Here is a 22,550-nt window from a genome sequence, read left to right on the forward strand (position 1 = left end):
TACCCTCATCCCAGATATCGTCCAGTAGAGGTACAGCAAGGACCGTCTTCCGCTTGGTCTCGCGCCGTTGATAAAGGAAACCTTCCTTCGTCTTCTCTTCCGGGCAGAGCTGGAAAAGCTCGGATGCCCTGGCGATCATGGCATGAAACGATCCAATCTTGTCGGGCGGGGAAGCCCGGGGGGGAGGCGACGACGGGAGATCCTCGTCGTAAACCTCGTCGTCTGTACCCGTCGCGGCCGTGTCAGTCCCCGTATCATCCCCACGTGTTGTGGACGGGGAGGAGGGCTGAGCAGGGCGCGATGGTTGAAAAGGAGGTGGAGGATGAATCCTTCTTCTCTTAAGAGGAGGGCTCCCAGAAGGGCCTGGCTCCGGGTCCCCCATTGGGAGCGGTTCCTCCATTGGTGGTAACGGCAGTCTCGTCCTTATCTCCGAGCATAAGGACTGTATAGCCAACAAAATGGCCGCCAAGTTGTCTTGCGGCACTGGTTGAGGGGGTTCCGATGGGCGGTCAGGAGCCCCGTCAGCACCCTCGACATTCTCGTCGTCTCCTACATCGGGTCCCTCCCGACAGGATGGTCTTCTTCCACGCCAGCGCCGTGGACTAAGACTTCGATCAGCTCCTCCTCAGAGGTTGAGGCCGAATCCACGACGACCTCCTGCCCCCCCTTTTTCTTCTCCGTCGGAGGTTTCATGGGGGTCCTGTCGATGGGCATGAAAGAGGACTCCCTCCGCGGTGGCAGGGAGATTCTGGGCCCCGAGGTCGCCACCACTGGTGTAGCCTCCACAGGCTGAGCCAGGGCCGCCGCGACTGTCTCGATAGAGGCCTTGGCCGGATGGATCAAGGCTTTCACCACCTTAGGTGCGCTCACCACCTTCTCCTTGGGGGAAGGGTCACCACCTCGCTCCCCCTCCGATGGGGCCTTCGAACACGACCGGGGTCTCTCCAGGAGCTTCGCCGGGTGCTCGGCCTTCCTCTTACCCGAGCCAGAGAGTTGGCTCGTGGTTGATGGCGCCGGGGAGGATGCGCCCTGCCTGGCGCCCATAGAGCCCGACCGTTCGGTGCTCCCGGTGCCAGCGGACTCGCGGTGCTTGGCCTTCTGTTGGACCCCCGTCGCCGGGGCGCCCTCAAAGGTCTTAGAAGACCGCTCTGACTACTTCTTCTTCTCGCCTGATGGACTCTTCCCTTCCAGCCAGTTGGCGAGACGCAGATGGCGGTCCTTCATGGTCCGCTCCGACATATTGCCGCAAAACGCACAGTCCTTCTCCACGTGCGTCTTGTCTTCATGCAGGCAGTAGAGGCAAAGGGAGTGTTGGTCCTCAAAGACATTCTGAAGCTGGCATCCAGGGCAGACCCTGAACAGCTTTCCGGGCGTCGAGCTTCCCTTCTCCTGGGCCATGCTCGAGAAGGGCCTGAGAAACTTCTGGAGTCCTCCAAAAGCATGGCTCGACGAAATCTTCACCCTTGAGGAGCGTAGAAGAATCCGACACGGGTCCCCGTTGATCGGATAAAGAAACGGTGGAGCTTGAGGCTCTTTTGACCGAAAAAGAGAAAATTTTCCTAAGAAAAAGCGCGAAAAAAGCACTAACACTCGAGAGCAATAGCACGAGGATCCCAACACTTGAACGTGCAGTAAAAATCTGAAGATGGCTGCCAGAGGCGGGGTTTAGGGAGATGGCAGTCATTGGCTGTGGTCAGTATGACGCAGAGATCAGTGATTGGTTACTACTACGAAAGACAGATCAGAAACAAAACTGATACTGATTTTTCTTTACTGAGGATTCCCAGCCTGACGACGGGGAATATTCATGAGCATGTGAATCCATGCTAGACCCCATGCTGGAGAACCCCAGCTCTGCTAGTAGCTGGACGGTCTTCTCCGTGTGTTCGACGGCTACTTCTCTTGACCTGACACGGATGAGCCAATCGTCGAGGGTCGGGCACACGTGTATCCCTCGCAGACGTAGATGGGCTGCCACTGGTACCATGCACTTCGTGAACACCCTGGGCGCTGACTTTAGGCCGAAAGGAAGGGCCTTGAATTGGTAGCGTCTTCCCTACACTGCGAATCGTAGATATTTTCGATGTTTCCTATGAATGAGGACGTGGAAGCAGGCGTCCTCCAGATCCAGCGACATCAAGAAATCTCCTTCCTCCAGTTGGCCCAGCACGTGCTGCAACGTGACCATCCTGAATTTTTGGGACTTGAGGAAGTTGTTGAGACGCCGCAGGTCTAGGATGGGCCTCCAGCCCCCTGTCGTCTTTCTGACCAAGAAGAATCTGGAGTAGACCCAGGAGCAGTCTTGGAACTATCACCCCTTTTTTTTTAGCATGGCCCGTAACTCTTGCAGGAGCTGAGGGATGTGCGACTCCTGCCAGGTCACCGGAGGGGTATGGCCATGGGCGAGAGCATCCAGCGCCCATCTGTCAGTGGAGGTCTTTTCCCACTCGCTGACGAATCCCGCCAGCTGGCCTCCCAATGGGGTGCATAGGTGGGGGCCCAACGTCCTGGCCGGTTCAGTCCTGCTTCGGCACCTGCATTCTGCCTTGGAGGTGACGACGGCACGGACCACCTCCAATGAAAGCCTTGGAACAGCCTTTGTAGGCTTCCCGGGTCGTGGACCGGCAGGGTTGACGGTACGAGGAGCTTCCACCAAAACCTTCGGTCGATCTGCCCAACTTTTCTCCGGAGGCGCGAAAGGAAGAGTGATGCTGTTGGAGAGTGCCCAGAGCATGAGAAGTCTCTGTATCCGTCTTGATGGCCTGCAAGGATTTGTCGACTGCCTTCCCAAAGAGGTTATCCCCATCAGCCTCGTCTGGACCTCCTGGCGGAAGATGGTGGCCTTCAGCCAGCCTCGACAACTGAGGCAGACACTGTTCCACATCTGTCGGAAACCTGTCTCGCCGATGTCCAGAGCCACCGTAATGGCACGGCCAGAAGCCACTTCCACCTCCAAGAGGAGTGCGATCGCCTTTACCCACTTGTTGCCGGGCAGGAACTCCGGAATTGGGGTCAGTTTGTACCACAGTTCCCGGTCGTACCTGGCCAGGATCGCCAGTGAGTTGGCCGCCTTGATGGTCGATGCCGCACAGTACATGACCTTTCTTTTTTTTATCAGTTTATTACAAACTTTTAAAATATTAAAAACAAAGCAAAACTCCTTTCTTAACTGTTAGATAAACGGTTAGTAAAACAGGCAACTTTGTTCGCTCAGACTTCAGATTATTCAAGTTCTATTCTTTCCTCACTTTCTACCGTCGTTCATAAAGTCCACTTCGGTCCTTTCATCTTTGCGATCTTTTAATTCCAATTTTTTTGCTAGATCTCCAACGTATGTCGTTAATGCGAACGTTAGTTGCCTGTTTGAACCCTCATGGAGTAACGCCCATATGTCGTCCTTAGTTTGATGTGGACTCCCTATGTTTACCGTTTTTAAGTGAGTTTCTCTCTCCTGTTGAAAATGAGTACAATTCAGAACCAAATGTTTTAGAGATTCTTTTTGTAGTCCACAAAAACGACAAAGATCATCTTTCACTTCACTCCTTTTCCAGAGGTTTAATACTTGTTTCGTCTTGAATAAATTCAGGCGAAACATGATGAATCGTTTCCTTCTGATAGGACACATGAAACGTTCAAAGTATTTTGGTAGTTTATTGAGCATCCTTGCTTCTGAGGGGACATCTTCCATGCACCTGTAGGCGTCCTTAGCGCAATTGTTTCGCACCACTCACATTCCCATAGCTTTTTCTTTACTTTGTTGGGGTATTGTATTTAAGTTTCTGCATTTGTTCCAATGATCTCTAGCGTTTTTTCACAATTTGCTTTCCACTGCGTAAAAACGGTGTCTGTTGATGACTTGTTTGGGCAGTTTAATATTTTAAATTGGGGAAGTTCATCCACTCCCAGAATCTTTCTATACAAGGTTAGGGTGTTCCATTGCACCCTCGCGTTGATGATAGGAGACCTAGTTCGTAGCGCAGGCAGGCTCAGGCGCACCTTTTGGAAGTTGAAGAGCTCTTGACCAAAAGGTATTCCCACACCAAGTCCAGGTGTTAAAGGAGTAGCCCAGCATTGTTTCAGCACCAAAGATTAAAGTCGGAATAGCCTTTGCTCTGTAAAATTCTATTACAGATTTCAGGCTGAATTTTCCTTATTTTCTATTTATTGTAGCAGCTTGGGCTCCCAACATCCTGCACTTTCTCTGAATGTTTAGTACCATTGGTTCGTCTGTTAAATTTGAATTTATTGTGACGCCGAGATATTGTGCTTGGGTTACACAGGCGATTTGTGCATCGCCAATTGACCACAAATACTTTTTCCTTTTTTGGCTTGTGGCTCCTTTTAGATTAATATCTCGGTTTTGTTTGTGTTTATTACCAAACCATTTATATCTGTATATTTTTTCAAGGCTGTCGGCTTTCTTTGTAATCCAATTGGTGTTTGGGCCAATAGTACCATATCGTCAGCATTAACCATGTGACCCAGATTTTGACCATTTTATTTTTTTTTTTTTGTTTTATTGGTTAGACAAAGTTAAACCTTTAACATTCCTTTAGCAATCCCTCCTCAAAGAGGTGGAGGCCCCCCAAAATTAGGGTAGAGTTCAAAGGGTCTCTAAATGATCACCCCTAGGCCAGAGTCATCAGCTGTTTTAGGAGGCGTCCACCTCAGACTCTCTCTCCTCCCACTCCAGGTTCAAAGATTCAACAAATTTCAGTGCATCCAAGGTACGGCCACTTTCTCAGCTGTGATGAGCCTTTCCCAATACTCTTCTTCATTCTCCTCCGTGATCAGACTCGTATAATTTCCCATATACATCAGACAAATCAATTTCAGGTTCGGACAAGTTAGCATAACATGCCTTATAGTTTCCAGTTGGCCCTTCTTTCTGCAGAATCTACAGTATGCTAGTGATTTGTCAATTTGCCTTCTACGCCACCTTATTTCTCTCAACTGCCAGATGTTAAATCTACAGCGCATAAGCAGATCTCGATAGTGCTGAGAGGGAAATTTCATCAGATATGGCGGTAGCAGATTCAGGACTTTGCGTTCCCAGATGATGTTGTGACATAGATCACGTGCTAATTTCTTTTCCTGAGTTTCCTCCCAATCTTTTTCCCGATTTATTCTTTTAGCCTTTTCTGGATTATTTTTCAGAGTGTCATCGGAAATTGTCAGGTGTTTTAAAATTTCTTCACAGCTCTTTTTCCAGTCTTGAAGAATTGAGTCGCAACTGAAAACGCCTGGCTTTGCTAGGATTCTGAATGGCACAGGCGGATTGTCTAAAATGCACTTTCTATAGAGTGATAATGATTTCCACGTTGTAATTGAAGAAATAGATTGCAGTCTTAATTCCATTCTTATAAGGTCCAAAGGTAGCGAATTTGGTAGGCGTAGGATCTTTCGCCAAAAATAGGCCTCGCAATAGTTCCAGACCTCCCATCTTAGGGCTAGAAGGGCCTCGGCTCCATATGTGATGACAGCTATTACCTTTTGCTTATAGAAGGTTATAATCGGCAATAGAGAAAATTTTCCGTATCTGCGATGTACAAGTAGCCCTTGATTAACCAGACTTTTTAGTTTTTCTCTGATCAGGGCATAGTGATCCCGCTCATTATTGCTTCTATTAATTCTTATCCCGAGGTAAATCGTAGTATCGACCACTGCCAATTTATCTTTATCCAATGACCAAGACTGTATTTTCCCTGCCAATTTCTTTCCGTGAGTTGATTTCAAGGTCAAAATCATAGATTTTTTTGCATTTACTTTCATATCATTGCTTTCAGATATTCATTGAAGGCCTCGATCCTGCGCTGAAGACCTATCGGCGTCTGATCTAAGAGCACTGCGTCATCCGCGTATAGCATCCATGGTATTTCTATGCCATTTACCTTCGGAGGGAAGGCCCGGATCCGATCTTGTGAGGATTTCATGTCAGCCATATAAAGTATGAAGAGAAAAGGGGCGAGGGCACATCCCTGCTTAATACCTCGGGATGTCTTGATCCTCCTTGACAGGCCACCATCTGCATTAATCTGAACCTGGATTGAGGTACCGGTGTATAGTGCCTGGATTGCCTCCAATAGGTCCACAGGGCATCCCCAATTGCTCAGTTTGGCCCACAGCCGTTCTCTATTTATTCCATCAAACGCCTGTTCTAGATCTATAAAGGCCAGGTAGATAGGTGTTTTTCCTTTTAAGGCCTTCGCTTTTAATATATTGATCAGGAACAGGTTAAGGCAAGTGCCCACTCCACTCACGAAAGCAGTTTGTCTCTCGTCTAGAATTCCGGCTTGAACTGCCCAATTCTTTAAATCCCGTAGGAGAATGGATGCAAAAAGCTTGCCAATGGAGTCAAGTAGCGCAATCGGCCTGTAATTTCTAGGATTGCCGCGGTCACCTTTTTTAAAAATAGGCACGATGTAGGTCTCGTCCATGAACTTGGTATTTGTTTGGTTCTCGCTACTTGCTTGAAGAGTGCGTGAATTAGGTCAGACCAGCCTTCCATGCTTGCTTTCAGCATTTTATTGGAGATGCCGTCTGGGCCGGCAGCCCTGGAAGAGCTTAATTTTTTAATCAACATTTGAATGTCTTCTTTATCAAAGTACAATGACCACGTAGCGTTTCCTGGTCTTTTTTCAATAATCTTTGCCTCAGTTTTTCCTTTAAACAGGGCAGTGTAATGGTCGAACCAGTTTTTCTCAGAGACTTGGTTAATACCTATGGCCGACTGATTAGAATTTCTGTTGTTGATTAGATCCCAGGTACTTTTTGTGTTATTTGCTGCTAAGGCTGCCATCATGTGTTCTGCGTCACTTTGAGTTCTTTGATATCTGGTTGATTTTAGCCAATTCTTGTAAGTTTGACGGCATTTTCTTTCCAGATCGCGTTTGTCCAGGCTATGGGATTTTTTAATACGCCTAAGGTCGGCTCTGTATCTTTTTCGTCTGGCGACTACAAATTCGTTGAAGGCGTTTTTCTTTTTTATCTGCTTCAGCTTAGATGGATCATACTGAACCTCATAGGCTTTGAACAGCCATTTATAATCGACCACCTCCTCTCCCTTTTCTACAGCTTCCTGGAAGTTTTTCACCAGTGTAGGTATGATCTGATCTTTCAGTCGCAGTCTGTTTCTTCCCCATGATATCTCAGTTTCCATCACCTTTCCTCCCTTAGGGAGAGTTCTTGAATCCCATGCAAGCTCAGTTTCCAGAAGAGAGTGGTCACTATTTGCTTACTTGATGACTCGAAACGAGTTTATCCAGGCAAGCGTATCTCTTCCCACAAAACAATAGTCCAAGCAGGCTCTCAATTTTCCACTATGCCAAGTATCCGCCCCCAATAGGTCACCCTTTGTTTGGCTATTTAACATCATCATATCCCGTATGGCCATTTCCGTCGTCCATTGGCTTTCTTTTCCTGTGAGATTTCCAAACTCTTTAATTTTGCCCCTTTTGTCTAGGAGCTTGATGTTTAAATCACCATTCAGCAATATAAGCTGATCATCTTCCTCCGTCATGGACTTGTCAATGGCGTTCGTGATTGATTTTAAGTATGACCCTGGGTTTGGCATGTTTTCCCTCCAGTATGTATTGATCAATAGCAATTTAGTCGGCTCCTCCTGATTTTCTGTTGTAGAGATTATTTTCAATATTTGGACATAAGGATTTGGAATTTCGTGCTTGATTATTTATAGGTGGCTATCGATTTTTTTTAGTACCATTAGGCCAGCAAACGGTCGGCCTCTCAGCCCCTTCTTTGCCGGATTGAAGTAGACTTCAAATCCTTCGCATATTGGAGGATCACACAGCCATGATTCTTGGATACAAATGAGATCGTATTTGGTCAAGAAAGCGCTTTCCGTCGAGAAAAGGTGATGGAATCCTCTGGTATTCCATGAGGCACAGCGAACGGATCCATGCCCAGTTTCCTTATTCTATTGTTTCTTTTTTGAGTTACGATCATTTGACATAGGGGGCCAAAAATTTGATTTATTTTCAAATTTGTTTTCATTTATTTTATCCTTCCTTGGGTTTTGTGAATTATCAACCGTGAACCTCAAAGATTTTAAGTTATCGACATTTTCTTTGGTGCTGTGTAAATAGATTTCAGGGTTCTTGTTGCCTTCTTTTAAGTTTTCTTTTGGAATCTTCCTATTTTTTCCTTCTTTTTCTTGACCATTTTTTTCCCACCTTTTCCCCCTAGACTCTTCTTCGGTATGGGATGAGGGCTCATTTTTTTCTTTTCTTCTGTCCTTTGAGGATATATTGATATTATCATGCTTAATATCAACCTCCAATTCTGTCAGGCGGAATCCCTTTTTTTTAGGATGTCAGTTGCTTTCAGAAATTTCTGCTTGATATCATTTGAGTTGAGATGCAATATAACTTGGTCCATTCTTAGTTCTCTTGGGAATTCCACAACTTTGATGTCTTCGGTAGATATCGTGCGTAGAGCTGATGTTTGGTTACAAAGCGAGACGACGTAGCTCCTATTGAGCAAAGCCCTTCTTGGACCATTTAGTGTCGTCTCTAATTTCAAACAGCATTCTTTTGATGGAGCTGGCCTCAGGGGAGGGGCGGATACTTTCGTTCCTTTATTGCTCTTCTTGTTTCTTTAATTCTGTTTTTTCCATCCTGTTTTAGGTGAGAGTTTTCGAGTTGAAATTGTACCCTCCTTTCTTTAGTAGCCAGCTCTAGTCTTTTTTGCTCTAGGGTTTTGAAGTTAGCAAAATTGTCATCAGCCTCACTGAATTCTTCCATTTCAAATGGGTCGGGTCGGCTTTTTGTCTCCTTTAAGATTATCGGCAGGATATCTCGTTGGGGATTCTTACAATTAGAGGGATTAGAGCTCCTCTCCACCATCTCCCAGTTGTCCAGAGTTTCCCATTCTGATGGGCTGATGCATTGCCATTCTTCATCCTCCCTATATTCTTCCATCATGTCAATCAGATCACTTAGATCTGCTCGTTGGTCTAATTCATCTACATTAACCTTCGGGGCGGGAGTGGGGTGGATCCCCCCTCCCACATCCTTAGCATCAGTATCTACCAAAATGTTCGTGTCTCCCATTGCCAGTTCTCTCCTCGGCTTCTTTGCCTGTTGGGAGTTTTCTCGTCTTGGAGGCGTTCTTAGATTCCTTAAGAATGCCCTAGAGCCATTTGTCTTCCGTTTTAAGCCTTCATTTTTAGTTTTTTTACCGTTTTCTTTAGGTTTTTCCTTCAGTTCATTTTTCTTATCTGAGAGCAGATCCTTGGATGCCCCACCTCTAAAGATGGCAAAGTTTGTTTTTTTTGGTTGAAGTTTAGAGTCAAAAGTTCCCGTCCCCTTACAGCCAGGAGAGATCAATATTACCTCTTTGGTCATTTGCTCAGTTTGCATAGGTTGATGTGGCTTATTTTGACTCAGTTTCATGGGACCTTTGCCTTGACGCGGATTTTCAACCAAGCTCATCTCCTCTTTTCTCTGTTTACATAGGTTTCGCATCCACTTGCAGTCTTCCAGAACTGCCTCCATCAATAGGGACTTATCATTGGCATCTCTCCTTGCCAGATCCGTGAGGCGATTTTGCCATGTGAGCGATTTTTCAGCTTCTTTGTCCTTTCGTACATTCAAGTTCCTCAGGGACAATTCTGTTTGTATATTTGCCTCTTTAATTTGTATGTTAGTAGTAGTCATTTCTTTCACAGAATCATTTATCACCTCATACAATTTTAGGTATGGTGCCAGTGTGATGTTCAATGAGGTCATGATCACTTGCTGAAGGTGTTTCATATCCTTTTCTCTGTCCATTTGGTAAGTGTCTTTAATTAGCTGTATAGTTTGGTCTTTCATAAAAGTTTCACAACACTGCTCTTGGCCATCCAACACAGGCGTCTGAGTTGTCTTTGTTGTCACTTGGGGTTCTACAGAATGGCCTTGTGGTTTTGAGCTTAGCAGTCTATCTTCGAGACTTGGATTTCTCCTATCAGTTAGAGATCTTTGTGATAGGGTCAGTGACCTGGGGTCTCTTTGGGTTTTTGTTACGAGGAGCTCGGCCCCCACAACCTCCAACTCCAGGGAACTCCCTTTGGTTTGGTCCTTTTCAAGTTCAGCCATTTTCTCGCTTATTATCGAGAAACTCCTCCTTTTTTCTCTCTCAATTTTCCCCGTCAAAAGGGTGAGGCCTTGCATGATTTTGCTAGCTAAATTTGAGTTACTCAGATTAGCTAGTGGCAACATAGTCGTTCCTTCAGTGCCTGTAGTTTTTAGCGGAGTTTCGCTTCCAAAATTCCACAGGGTTTTCTTTTCTAGTCTGGCCTTTGGGGGGAGCGTCCCCTTAGGGTAGGGTGTCTCCGGCATATCTTTATGAAGGGTCCAAGGAGGAGATTGATGGGCCGTTGGGTCATTAAGTAGCAGGGCAGTAGTCCTCTGCTGGGTGTTATTTTGGGGGCTCTTGTCCTTGGGCCACTGACCTCTGTTCTCTTCCCTGTATGGCTGGAAGATGTCGCTTATCGTTGTGGATTCCTCCATGGCTCTTAGGTGTTGCTTTTTTTTCTCTGTTTCCTTGTTGGAGTCCAGCGAAGCTTTCTCCCATAATTCTAAATCATTTGTGGCCCATTGATCCTCCTTTTCCTCGGTAGACTCACACAGTAAAGATCTGTTTGTAATTTCCATTAAAGTCAAAGTAGGGGAGGCCAATGCCGCATCCAGACAAGTATTTTCGTCCAAAATGCTTTCACACATGTTCCGTATAGGTGCAATTCCACAATTGGCTACCTCAAAAATCGGCATATTTACAGAGTCAATTTCCTTTCTTGGGGAAATTACAGGTGGAATCGGACCACATGTGTCTCTCCAATTATTAGGGTTTCTAGGTTGGTCTAGTGTATCCGTCTTCTTTTCAAGGCTCAGATTAGCCGAGAGAACTGGACCTTTCTCGGATGCCATCCCTACCGTCTGATTAACTTCAATTAAACTTTTTCCTTTGTCTCCTGGGGACACAGTATTGATCATTTTGCTCAGATAGCCTTCACCGGGAATTAGATCTGAATTCTTAGCCTGATCGGCGTCCTCCTCATACAAGTTCGATGTTTCAAGGGGGGTGGGGAGTGGCTTATAGGTGCTTCGAGAGTGGAAGCTGTGCAAGCCTTAGGTAGAGCAGGTGTTTTTGGGACTAATCGCACAGGGTCTTCTGTAGCCATACTCAACCTTTTTTCACTACCTATATCGATCGTGGTGGCCCCCGTAGATGAGCTTTCCCGCTTCTTGGGGCAAAAGGGTAGACGAGATTGTTTCAATGTCGGCATGTTCTGTACACACTCCGGGCTACCATTTGCTTCTGGGAGTGATGTAAATTTTTGCCTTACCTGCAGGCGAGTTCGCACAGCTGTTCCTGATGAATCCATATGCACAGCCGTAGATTTCATCTTGTAGTGCAGCTCCTCGGTGTGAGCTTTTATTTCCTCAGCTCTGCCTGTCGTAGCAGTTGGCTTTTATAGTGTAATACTTGCTTAAGCAGCCCAGCAGCCAAACAGCACAACAGCAGGATACTCCGTATGATCGATGCCCTTTGCGCGCTCGGGCTTAGCGCCGCAAGGGTGCTTGGGAAGAACCTTTATGGCACTTCCTGGAGGCGGTGCCCGGGGGCGGGAAAGGGGCGGCGCTAGGACCGCACTTCCCTCTCCTTCAATGCGCCGCTCCTCGCTCTCCTCGTTCTCGTTCTCCTCACTCCTCCCAACAGCTGAATGTGGGTCGTAGATGCAGCCACAGCACAAAAGCAGGATACTCTGTATGATCGATGCCCTTTGCGCTGACCATTTATCTTAGGGGGGAAAGCTCTGACCAGATTTAGGTCTTGGCTGATGTCAGCTGTTAGCAGGTTGAATAGTGTTGCTCCCAAAGGGCAACCCTGTTTTACTCCTCTTTCAGTTTTTATTGATGTTGATAGGGAGCCTGTTGCGTTCAGCCTAATTTTAATCGACGTTTCTGAATACAGGTCTTGTATTGGTCTTAGTAAATGGGGAGGACAGTTCATTTGTGCCATCTTTGTCCATAGTAATTGGCGATCAACACTGTCAAATGCATATGCAAGGTCTACAAATGCTATGTATACCTTTGTATTGTTTTTTAAGGCTTCCATTTTTAGCAGGTTGATCATAAGTAAGTTCAAAGAACATCCTACTCCCTTTACAAATCCGGTTTGTCGGATGTCATATTGACCTTTGACGTTGATCCACGCTCCTTGTTGTTTCAGTATTTGAGTGGCGAAGACTTTCCCAATCATGTCAAGTAACGCAATGGGCCTGTAGTTTTTCGGCTCAGAGCAATCCCCTTTTTTAAACACTGGGACAATTATTGCGGTCATCCAGGACTTTGGGACTCTCTTTTCTTGTTGGATATTTTTGAAGAGAGTGTAGCAAAAGTTTGCCCAGGCCGCAGGATGTTTCTTAAGTTGTGCATTCGTCAGGGCATCGGGCCCAGGCGCCCTTGAGGCGCTCAACTTTTTTAAGTTTGTTAGTATATCTTCCTCAGTGATGTTAAGGGGCCACTCGGCTAGGTCATCCCCTGGGCCCGCTCCTCTTGTGTTTTGTTCCTTAAACAAATCAGTATAGCGCTCGATCCACTTTTGTTCAGTCACGGTACTTAAAAAAAGAGCTCCTTGTGGCGCGTCTAAGTTGTTAGTTACGGACCAGAAATGTCTCACCGCTCTTGAAGACATGAGCGCTAACATTGTTTCAGCATCTTGCTGCATGATCTTATATTTGTGCGTTGATAGCCATACTCTATACGTTTTCTTGAGCATTTTGATTTTAAATTGCTTCTCCTTTTCTTCAAGTTTCTTTAATGCTCGAATATTTTTTACGTAGCTCTCTTTTTTTCTGAACTATATCTATGTTATAAACATGTTGATGTTTGTAAATCGATTTTTGGTTTACTCTTTGATGCTCAGTATATTTTTCGAGCAAGCTACTATATTCAGTCCCATTATTGGTTTCATACCCTGGTGCCTCGGACAGGGTGTCTGTCAAGTTGTTAATTTTTTGTTCGTCTAGACGCACCTTGTGTCTGCCTGGTGCAACTATTATTGGATTTTTCCAAGTGTCTATCTCTCCTCCTCGTTCAGCTTTTACTAATACTGTGAGTAGGTTGTGATCGCTTTGGAGCACTGTTGTAACTTTTAATGTAATTACTTCACTAAATATGTTCTCTGACATGTAGAATTAGTCTAGTGTAGATTTACTTTCCTCTCTCTCCCAGGTGTGTTTTGCGGGAATGTCTCCTCTGACGTTTCCATTCAATAGCTGCATGTTCCGTGCATCCATCTCTTCTGACCAAGCTCCATTGATTTGGCATGGACTGTTCGCTATTCTGGCTGGTTTCATTTTTTTTTTTAAATTACTTTTAGGTAAGCAGTCCATGTTTAAGTCTCTGCATAAGATAATGCTAACATTCCTTTCCAATTCCTTAATTGTATCGATAATTTCGCAGATCAAGTCTAGGAAATCACAATCGTCCAAATCTTTATGTTGCCAGTACATGTTAATTATGTGAAGGTTCTTCTCATTCTTTTTTTGCTCAGATTCCATTACTACTTGCGTCACCTGGACGTACGGGGACAGATTTTCAGATGAAATTAGTTTTAAGTGTCGTCCCACTTTATCAGGGTCATCAGTCCTGCCTTGGGCCTTCCTTTAGTTTGTTTTATTGCAGGATTGAGTGCTATTTCGTAGTTTAAGGCCACTGACTTCGTTTGAACCCACGTCTCTTGTAAGCAGATAATATCTAGGTCTTCTAGTTTTTCGGTTTCGTATTATATAAATGGAAGAACCCCCGACTATTCCAGGAACCAAAGGATATGTTCTTACTTTTATGAGTCGTTTGGCATTAGCTTTTTCTTTCGCAAATTAGAGTTGCAGCTAGCCAGCTCCATCTGGCCTGCTCCACCTCTGTTTTCTTTGCGCTAATCGTCACCGGCCTCATCTCGTAGTTTCGTGGATTGAATGATTGTTATTTTTATTTCATCTTTGGGTGGGCATTCGTGAAGGATTCGCTCTCTGGTTGAATCAGCTTGGGTGCTAGAGTTTCCTTGTAGACCTATACTCGGTCTTTTTTTCATCTAACTCTTCTTCATTCCCACTGTTTATTTGTGGTTTACTTTTGGGCTGTTGCTTGGATTTCGATAGCAACTTTTCATTTGGACTTCTTGGTAAGTTTTCATCAAGAATCTCACGTCAAAACCTAGGGAGTTTAGATCAAATTTGTTATTCAAAATCAGCGACCAGATGACCTTTCTCCCCATGGCATCCAACTTCTTCCACTCGCTGTCCGGAGAGGCTGAAGACTGTGACGAGGGGTTAGAGTATCTACACCACCGAGTCCGGCGACAGTAGCGACCTTAGGCATTTGGGTGAGGACTCCGGCACCCAGTACTTTTTCTCCAGCCTATCCAGATTGGCCAGGGCAGGATTCTTCAATAGGGCCAGGCGTTACTCTCACATGGCGACCAGGAGGGGCACCACCATGATGGTGACCATGGCATGAAACTAACCCACCTCATCCGGTGGTGATGCCCTCTGCGATCCACCACTGTGACAATGTCGTTGTTGGTCATCATGGTCGTTCCCGTGTCCCTCGCGGGGAGGGCACCTGGCACAGGGGTGGTGGCTGATGCGGCGGCGTTTGATGGCGCTTCTTTTTCTCCAGTGTCACCGCAGCCAGGGACTGCAGCATCCTTTTCTGGATTTCCGACACCAACGTATGTAGAGCCGAAAGGATGTCCTGCGATACATCTCTCAGCGGAGTTGGAGCTGTAGGCCTACTAGGCCCTGCGCCATCATTTCCGCCGTCTGTGTCGTTCTGCATGTCCTTGTGGATCGTGCGCATGGACTCCTGATCCTCCTAGTCTGAACATCTGTGTCTTGGGGTACTGCTTGTGGGTGAGAGGCCTCCTCAACCGCCCTCTTTTTTGCATCCTAATTGGTCAGAGCCAGGCTCAGCGATAGCATCCTCTTTTCTGGTGTCTTTTCTACCGCCCCAGCCGGGCCTCCCACCTCGGGGTAGGGATACCCTGGGTGCAGACAGGCTACATTCACTGGGTCCGCCCCTTTGGCATTCGTGAGAGCGGCCACCATCATTTCAATCGTCAACAACAATAGTTCTCATGCCGGCTGGGCCTTCTTGGGCAGGCAGGCCGCCTTTTGTTTCACCCTAGGCTTCTCCGGCCTCTACCGCAGCTTAGCCGGGTTGGCCGACTTCCTTTTTGAGGAGCTGGATTGATGGTTGGAGATGGAGGCAGGTGGTGAGGTTCATTGTGCCCTGCCAATCGCGGGACCCGCTTGCACAGAGTCCCCAACGGAAATGGACTCTCAGTGCTTGGCCTGGTCTTGGGCCCCCACGGATGGAGCACCCTCAAAGGACTTAGAAGGAAGCTTCTCGGACTGGCCGGTCCTGGGTGAGGCATGACCCTGCTTGGGGCATGGGGAAGAAGCCTTGGCACTGAGCCACGCCCCCAGTCTACTGTAACGACCCTTCATCGTTTCCTTAGAGAACTTGAGGCAGATTTCGCAATCTCCTTTGTGGTCCGGGTGAAGACAGTAGAGGCACTGAAGGTGTTTGTCCTCTACAAAAATGTTCCAAAGTCTGCATCTGCAGCAGAGCTTGAAAAAGGGAGCTTCCTTCTCTTCTGACATGGTCTGGGGGGGGGGGGTTGGGAGTAGGCCTGATGGCCTTCTGGAAACTTTGCCGAAACTGGCCAATCCTTGCCCTTGAGGGACGCTGAGATTCACAGACAAACGGATCCCCGCTTGTCAGCCGATGGAGAGAAGAGCACACTGGCTCTGTTAGACAAAAATAGGACTTTTTCTCAAAAAAAGCCCAAAAACCATAGAACAGCTCAGGACTCCCAACACTTCAATGTGTGTATAGCCGCGTTATGAATGCCATATCATATCATATAACGTGCGCTAAAAATCTGAAGATGGCTGCCAGAGTATGGGCTTATGGAGAGGATAGTCACTAGTTGGGGCAGTATGACCCAGAGTACAGTGAATGGTTTTAATGAGAAATACAGTTTGTAAGTGTAAGTGAAACTTTTTTCTTTTACCGAGGATTCCCAGTCTGACGACGGGAATAATCACATGCATGTCAATCCATGCCAGACCCCATGCTGGAGAAGATTAATTTCACCTTACTATTCTTGGGAGCAGTAGTTCACACAAGAAAAGGTATTTAAACCTTAAGAGTGACACCGCACTGAAGGTGCTGTGTGTCACTATACAAAAAGCAGATGACTATGGAATTTTTCCAAAGTCCAGAAAAAGAACGGGGGTCTGTGTTGATGGGGAATTAGCACAGAAATTAGAATTCTCCCCAACAGACATAAAAACAGTCTGAGGTTTATGCCTGCCTTTAAGTTGCTGATAGATCCTTTAAAAAATGTATAGCTTTTACTTAACTTCAAGTAGATGTTTGCCATCCTAAAATAAGTTACAAGAGTTATTGCTCATCTCAATCTACGTTTTAATGATCTCAAAAGCACCGGTAATACAAAATTACATCCTTAGGTTTTACTCACCTAGTATAACTGTGGGTTATCACAAAAGAAGTTATAGGTTTTTACTGTACCTAGAATAAGTGTTCCACTATTCACAAAAAATATATTGTCCAGGTGGTTCACTAAGTGATTTCTTGCTGAGCGTCACAGTACAATTGCTGGGGTTTACTACCCTTATATTACTGACCGTTATCTAAAAAGTTAACCATTGGTTTAACTTCACTAGAACTCCTATTATTCCAAATAAGGTTCTATGCTTTGGTCTGTGTACCTTCAATCATAGTGTTGTTTTTTTCTATAATGTGTTTATATGATCTGTGATAGTACTTATTTTCCCCAAGATTTATCTGTCCCACCTTATTTTTAAATAAACCATTTATGTTTTTACAATACATAGTGCAACAGTGTTTCTTTAGACCATTTGTTTTTCAATTTCTTTGTACTGATTCTACATCCCTCTCTCCCTCCTAAAATGAGCCTGGCTGCTCTGTCTATGCTACCATGAACTCAGGTGGTACAGCCTTATATAAAGAGTGAAGTCTCGTACTGCCCAAGTTGAATGGTTTTAGTAAGGCCTTAGATGGACCTCAGAGAAACTGTCCTAACACGTTGCTTCAGGGAAATTGGAACGTTGTGAACGTAAGTTCTTGAAGAAACAGCTTTTACTCCCTTTAAGTGCTCCATCAGCGTTGCTACATCTAGAACTTGACATTAATCCGGTGTCATTCCAGCAGGCCCTCAAACCAGTCCTGTACTGTAATGTAATGGCAGAATGAGGGACTGGAGAGTTATGAGGAAGCGCTGGTGTATTCGATGTTCCTAGAGGGAGGCAAAAGACTGGGCTGGGTACTCCAAGTCAAGAACATTCAATAGACCCTTGAAGTGGGCAAATTCTGGGAAAATCCCCTTGCCTGCTCACAACGGTCTGTTAAGGAACTGAACAAATCTGTCAAAGACAGATCAAGGGCCCAACTGGTAATGAAAGCCCAGTCCCTGTGAGAGAATACATGGAATTGGGCTTAGAAAATGGATTTCGGCTGTACTTTAGATATCATTAATCCAGCATACGAAAGACCTCGGTACGTACGGATGAGGCTGGGAATATTCCCGGTAGCCTCCTTCACGAAATCATGGAAACCACAGAGGGGGGAATGTGTCCCATGTGTGGGGCAACCTGTGAAAGCATGACATTTTTTTATTGATCTGTCCCAGTATAATAGCTTTGAGGAAACTGTATGCGAGACCAATTCTGAGGGCCAAGAGATTTCGTTCTGCAGTGAAAACGGTGCGGTTTCTTAGACACCCAGTGACGTCCTGTGTTTTTGTAACAGCGCAATTTCTGCATAGGACTTGGCTGCAAAGAAAGAGGGCTTTTAGTCTCTGAAGCCGAGTGATCTAATTTCCTGCATTTAAGTACAGCGAAGAACCCGTCAAGGTGCGTTGCAAGTTTCTCAGCATTTGATCTGAGGCTGCGAGCAAAACATTCTACTTAGTTCTTTTATTGTTTTGATAATATGTGGATTTTATTACTGGTTGTGTTTTTAAGAATCAAATTGTGGAATTTGTTTTATTGAATTCTTCTGTGCGATGTATATCTGTAACTTGAGATTTTTATAAACAAAAGTTTTCAAGCAAAGCATCAAGACAGTTACGCCTACGCCTTCAAGCTACTGTGAAGGCATCAAAGACAGACACAGGCAGCAGACTTAAAAGTTCAAACAAAATATATTAACTTAAATGTCAGGATGGTGGAAGGTCTAACTTGCCCTATGCTAAGGTGGGATTTCCCTACCTGAACGAAACTAAGGAACGTCTGAGTCAAAGAGTTCTACTTAAAAGTCAGTCTGTATCTAAAACCTATCCTTGCCCTCAACTTCAGCTAAACAATGTGTAGGAATGTCAAAGTCAAAAGAAATAGTGTTCAACTCAAGGTTCTGAGCTCCATCCAGCTCAACTTTCTTTCAGATCCCTCTTCCCCCAAGCACAAGAAGGTTCCATGAAAAAGTCTCACATTTTTCCAGTTCAAGATGCCACAGTTCAAATACACTCCTTGGAGTTCCCTTCCTCAAATTTCAAGCAACACAGTTCAAAACAAAAGGGGTCCTGAGACTCTGTTCTCAAGACAAGTGTGGTGTTCATCTGGAGTGGTTTCATTGGGCTATTTCACGGTGTCCTTATTGCCACCATTCACGACTTATTGGACTAGGCGCAGTTGTTAGACTGCACGGTCCACCAATCGAAGGTCAGGCAACCAGTATCCTGGGTCTCCTTCAGCCCACACAGGCTCTCTGGCACTTGCTCCTGTGCAACAAGTCACCTTCACTTAGTTGCGTTTGTGAGCCTCTTGGCTTTAATGTGTAGTCTTGCACTCTGTTGGCTTCTCTTTGTAAGCCTATGGCTCTTCCACCACGTGTGTCACACCTCTTGCCAATTTGTGGCCTTGCCACACTGCAGTCACTCATAAAAGTTCATTGTGCGGCTCCCTTTAGCGGTTGATGCACTTAACTGCAGGGTTTAAGTTAAATTGTGGTGCAACATACATTTAATATGATTTACTTTCAGTACAGTGTTCAATGTGAACTTATGTTGCTTAATTGTAAGATTCCATTCAGTTCTGTATTTAATATGCACTTATTTGCTTAAAAGCTAAGTTTCCATTTAGTTCGGTATTCAATATGCATGTATTGGCTTGAATGCACAGACCATTATTCACTTGCGGTCCCACAGGAGCCCTTTGCTGCTTAAATGCCCTCCCGACACATTTGTACGTTTTCCCGGAGGTTCCTGCGACTTCTGAAGTCGGGAAACCCAATGGCGCGAGTCCTGCTCGCCTGCAGTGTGCTTCTCTCTGCATGCCGGTTTCAGGGCTTCTTCCTGGACGCAAATGGCGTCCTCTATGCTCTAGGCTTCTCTTCAGTAGCTGCTGCTGCTCACACTTGGAGATGGAGGCTCCCAGACCTGGGGGAAAAAACACAGCCCACTATTTTCGGGTCCCACAAGTCCTCCGGGATAATTTCCGGCGTCCTGGCTCTGTCTCTGGTCCCACCATGGGTGTCTCTTCATAAGGGTCTCCTGCTGCTCCTCCAGTCGCTCTCATCCCTGCTGGGCTGGCCTCCCTTTACACACCTGCAGCCCCCTTAAAAGGCTGCAGGTATGAATGTCCAATTAACCCTCCATGAGCATAATTAAAAGGGACATGCCCGACCCTCACAGCTCTCAGCAGGTATCTTCCTCGTCAGATCTGTGAAAGAGTGCAGTCTTCATTGCTCTCAGTTGCCTCTTCTTCATCCCAGTACTATAGTGGTGCTTGTTAGGGAGAATTTTCATTTTAGTGATTAATTACTTCCATTTTAGAGACCCCCAGATCTTTTGCTGGACTTTAGGACTTTTTAATTTTAACCCTGGAGTGAGTGAGCCCTTTACCTCTCACTATGTGTTTTGACCTGATTTGGATTATGCGTTTCCTTTGATTTTGGAATCTGACAAACTCCATAGGCATCTACTTGTTGTATGGCGACACCCAGCACCTTCAGTGCAGTGTCACTGAGAAATCCCTATAGATTTCTCATACGGTTTAAATAACTTTTCTACAGTTCCCAAGAATAGTACAAGTGAAATTGACTTTACTTACCTTTTCTCCTTTTAGGTCCAGCACACACCATTTTATGTGGAGTGCTGGGGGGTTACTTAGTAGCCCCTTATCCTACATACTCAGGTAACATGTTTTATGTTACACGCACTACTTTAAATGGTTGGTGGGTGTGGTTCAATTTTCCTACCATTGTGCTTTTCTACCGCAGGTTGAATCCTCAGCTTCCGCACAGCACCTTTGTGTGTCCATTTTGTCAAAATGGCCCCAGTTCTTTTTTCACCATTTTCTGTTTGTGAGGCCTTTCTTTGCTTTTACTCTGTGCGCTGAGAAAGATTTGAGCCCTTTCTGTGTTTTGCCTTTGGCAGACTTCAGCCCTGAACCCGCCCCTGGCTCCAGTGTTTCCAGAAGGGCAGGAAGTGAGGGAGGGTCCTGAAACTCCCCTGTCCTTTGTCTCTAGGAGTGCCTGAATGAATCCAGTCCTGATTGGCTGACGGTCCTAAAAGGACAGCCACCCTGCTGTGTGATTGACAGCCTAGGCGGTGTATGAATGGGAAACCCTGCTTAAAAGGAAAGGGTTTTGGGACTAGAGGCATAATCGACCACTGGAAGAACCATCCGACGAAGAAACCATGAACAGATGCCTGCTGCAGCCTCCTGACCCTTGAAGTGCCCAGTGAAGCCCTGCTGTTGTGCTGACCTTTTTCACCTTGACAGAGAAGCTCCGGACAAAACGACTTCTACCCTTGGGTTAGTGGGACTAACTAACCCCCGAGAAAAACTCCACTTTGGCAAAATCCACAAATTGCTGTGCCTCTCCGTTGCTGCAGAAGCCCAATGCGAAGGGTCGAGTGTCCATAACCAAGTGCAACATCTGCCACGGAACAAATCCGGTCAAAAGCTCCAAGAGCCTCCTACGGACACCGAAAAGCAGGAAATCCCGATCCAGAGCCCCCTCATCAGAGTCCAGAACCGAGGGAGCAAGGAAAGTCCAACCAGAGATTTGTTCTGCATCAGTGCTGTTTGCGAAGCGCTCAAACCGCAAAGTGCCATTAAATCGAAGAGAGGCTGTAGCTGCAGACAACCTTCCCGAATACTGCCGCAGGAGCCCTCCAGACGTCCTCCCTCTTGTCCCCACGACTGAGGCTCAGGAACCAGGGTCTGCTTGGCTGTAGCAAGACGGACTCCAGCTAGACCACTTCTAAGCAGAGGTACTGTTTGGGCTTGGCGCATACTTACCGTCTTGCCTCAAGATTTGCTGTCTTGCTTGAGATCTGCACCTGCTTAACTTTGAGTTGATTTCAACTGCCCTTTGCACAGTCCCAACAGCACGTGTGTCTTGAGTGATTTCCTTTTGAAGCATCGGACTTTGTTTAAGACTTATCCAAGCAGTGCATCAGAAATATAGACTTTGTCCAAATGTCTTGGCTGTCCTGGCTCCCTAAAGGCACTCTGCTAAATCCATCTGCGTTGGCATTGCTCGTCTCTCCATAGGTTGTAGCTTGTTGAATACTTTTACTGCACTGCTGGGAAAGGCTTCCCTAGGTTTCATTGGAGGATTCAGTTGTCCTCACCTTTTAAAGAAAATGTTCTAACCCTTTTATTTTCCTTAACACTTCCTTTCTGCAACTCAAGAGTCTACAAAGTATATTGGTGTGATATATAAATGCAAATACTATCCTTGTAATGGAAGTCACTTCAGGGTGTAGGAGAAGTGTATTGAGCATATCATAAGAGTATTCACCAGCTTTATTGATGCTGAAGATTTTCCAAAGTTTACTTGAACTGTTACAAACAATTGCCTTTTTAAAGAACGCTTATTTAAAACGGATGTTAACTAATTATTTATAAATGAAACCTTGAGTGCAAGTGTTACTTGGTTACTTGTATTGACAGCTTTCATCTGTACAACTCAACAGCTCACATTTACCCCTCTTGAGATAAGCCTGGCTGCTCAGCCACACTACCAACCTGTGTAGTACAGACTTATGCTAATAGATGAGTTATCCAATACCAAGAGGACAAGGCTGTTGTAGTCTCACACAGTGTGACTGCACTCATTCTTACCCAACACGGCAGAAGGTCAAAACGAACAAAATTGGCTCAACGAGGTCAGGGGACTTGAGCACCTCGGGGAGGTTAAACGGGAAACACAGCTCAGGTTGGTGAAAGGTTGGCTGCAGCTATTTAACCCATTTGCTGAGAGTGGAATTCAGTTGCAGGTCCTGTTCTTTCAGACTTAAAGCCAGCAGCAACACTGGTGGGTAACTAGACTGACTAGAGGAAAGTACATTGAGATTCTCTCAGGGATCAGAACTAACGAAGATAAGTATGAGCAGATTGAGGCGTTTGAACACTGCAGCTCTGACATGATGTATACAGTATACGCATGCAGAGGAAAGAGCTCACCACCAAGTACGTGCAGCCT

At 45.7% G+C, this 22,550-nt stretch overlaps 1 protein-coding gene across 2 annotated transcripts in view; it reads right to left on the reverse strand.

Moving 5' to 3' along the window:
* STRIP1 (striatin interacting protein 1) overlaps positions 1–22,550 on the reverse strand; it is a 306,491-nt gene that overhangs the window by 103,649 nt on the left and 180,292 nt on the right. The window lies entirely within an intron of this gene.

The sequence above is a fragment of the Ambystoma mexicanum genome, chromosome 13 (genome assembly GCF_040938575.1).
Source record: "Ambystoma mexicanum isolate Mex_15411 chromosome 13, UKY_AmexF1_1, whole genome shotgun sequence".
Lineage (NCBI taxonomy): Eukaryota > Metazoa > Chordata > Amphibia > Caudata > Ambystomatidae > Ambystoma > Ambystoma mexicanum.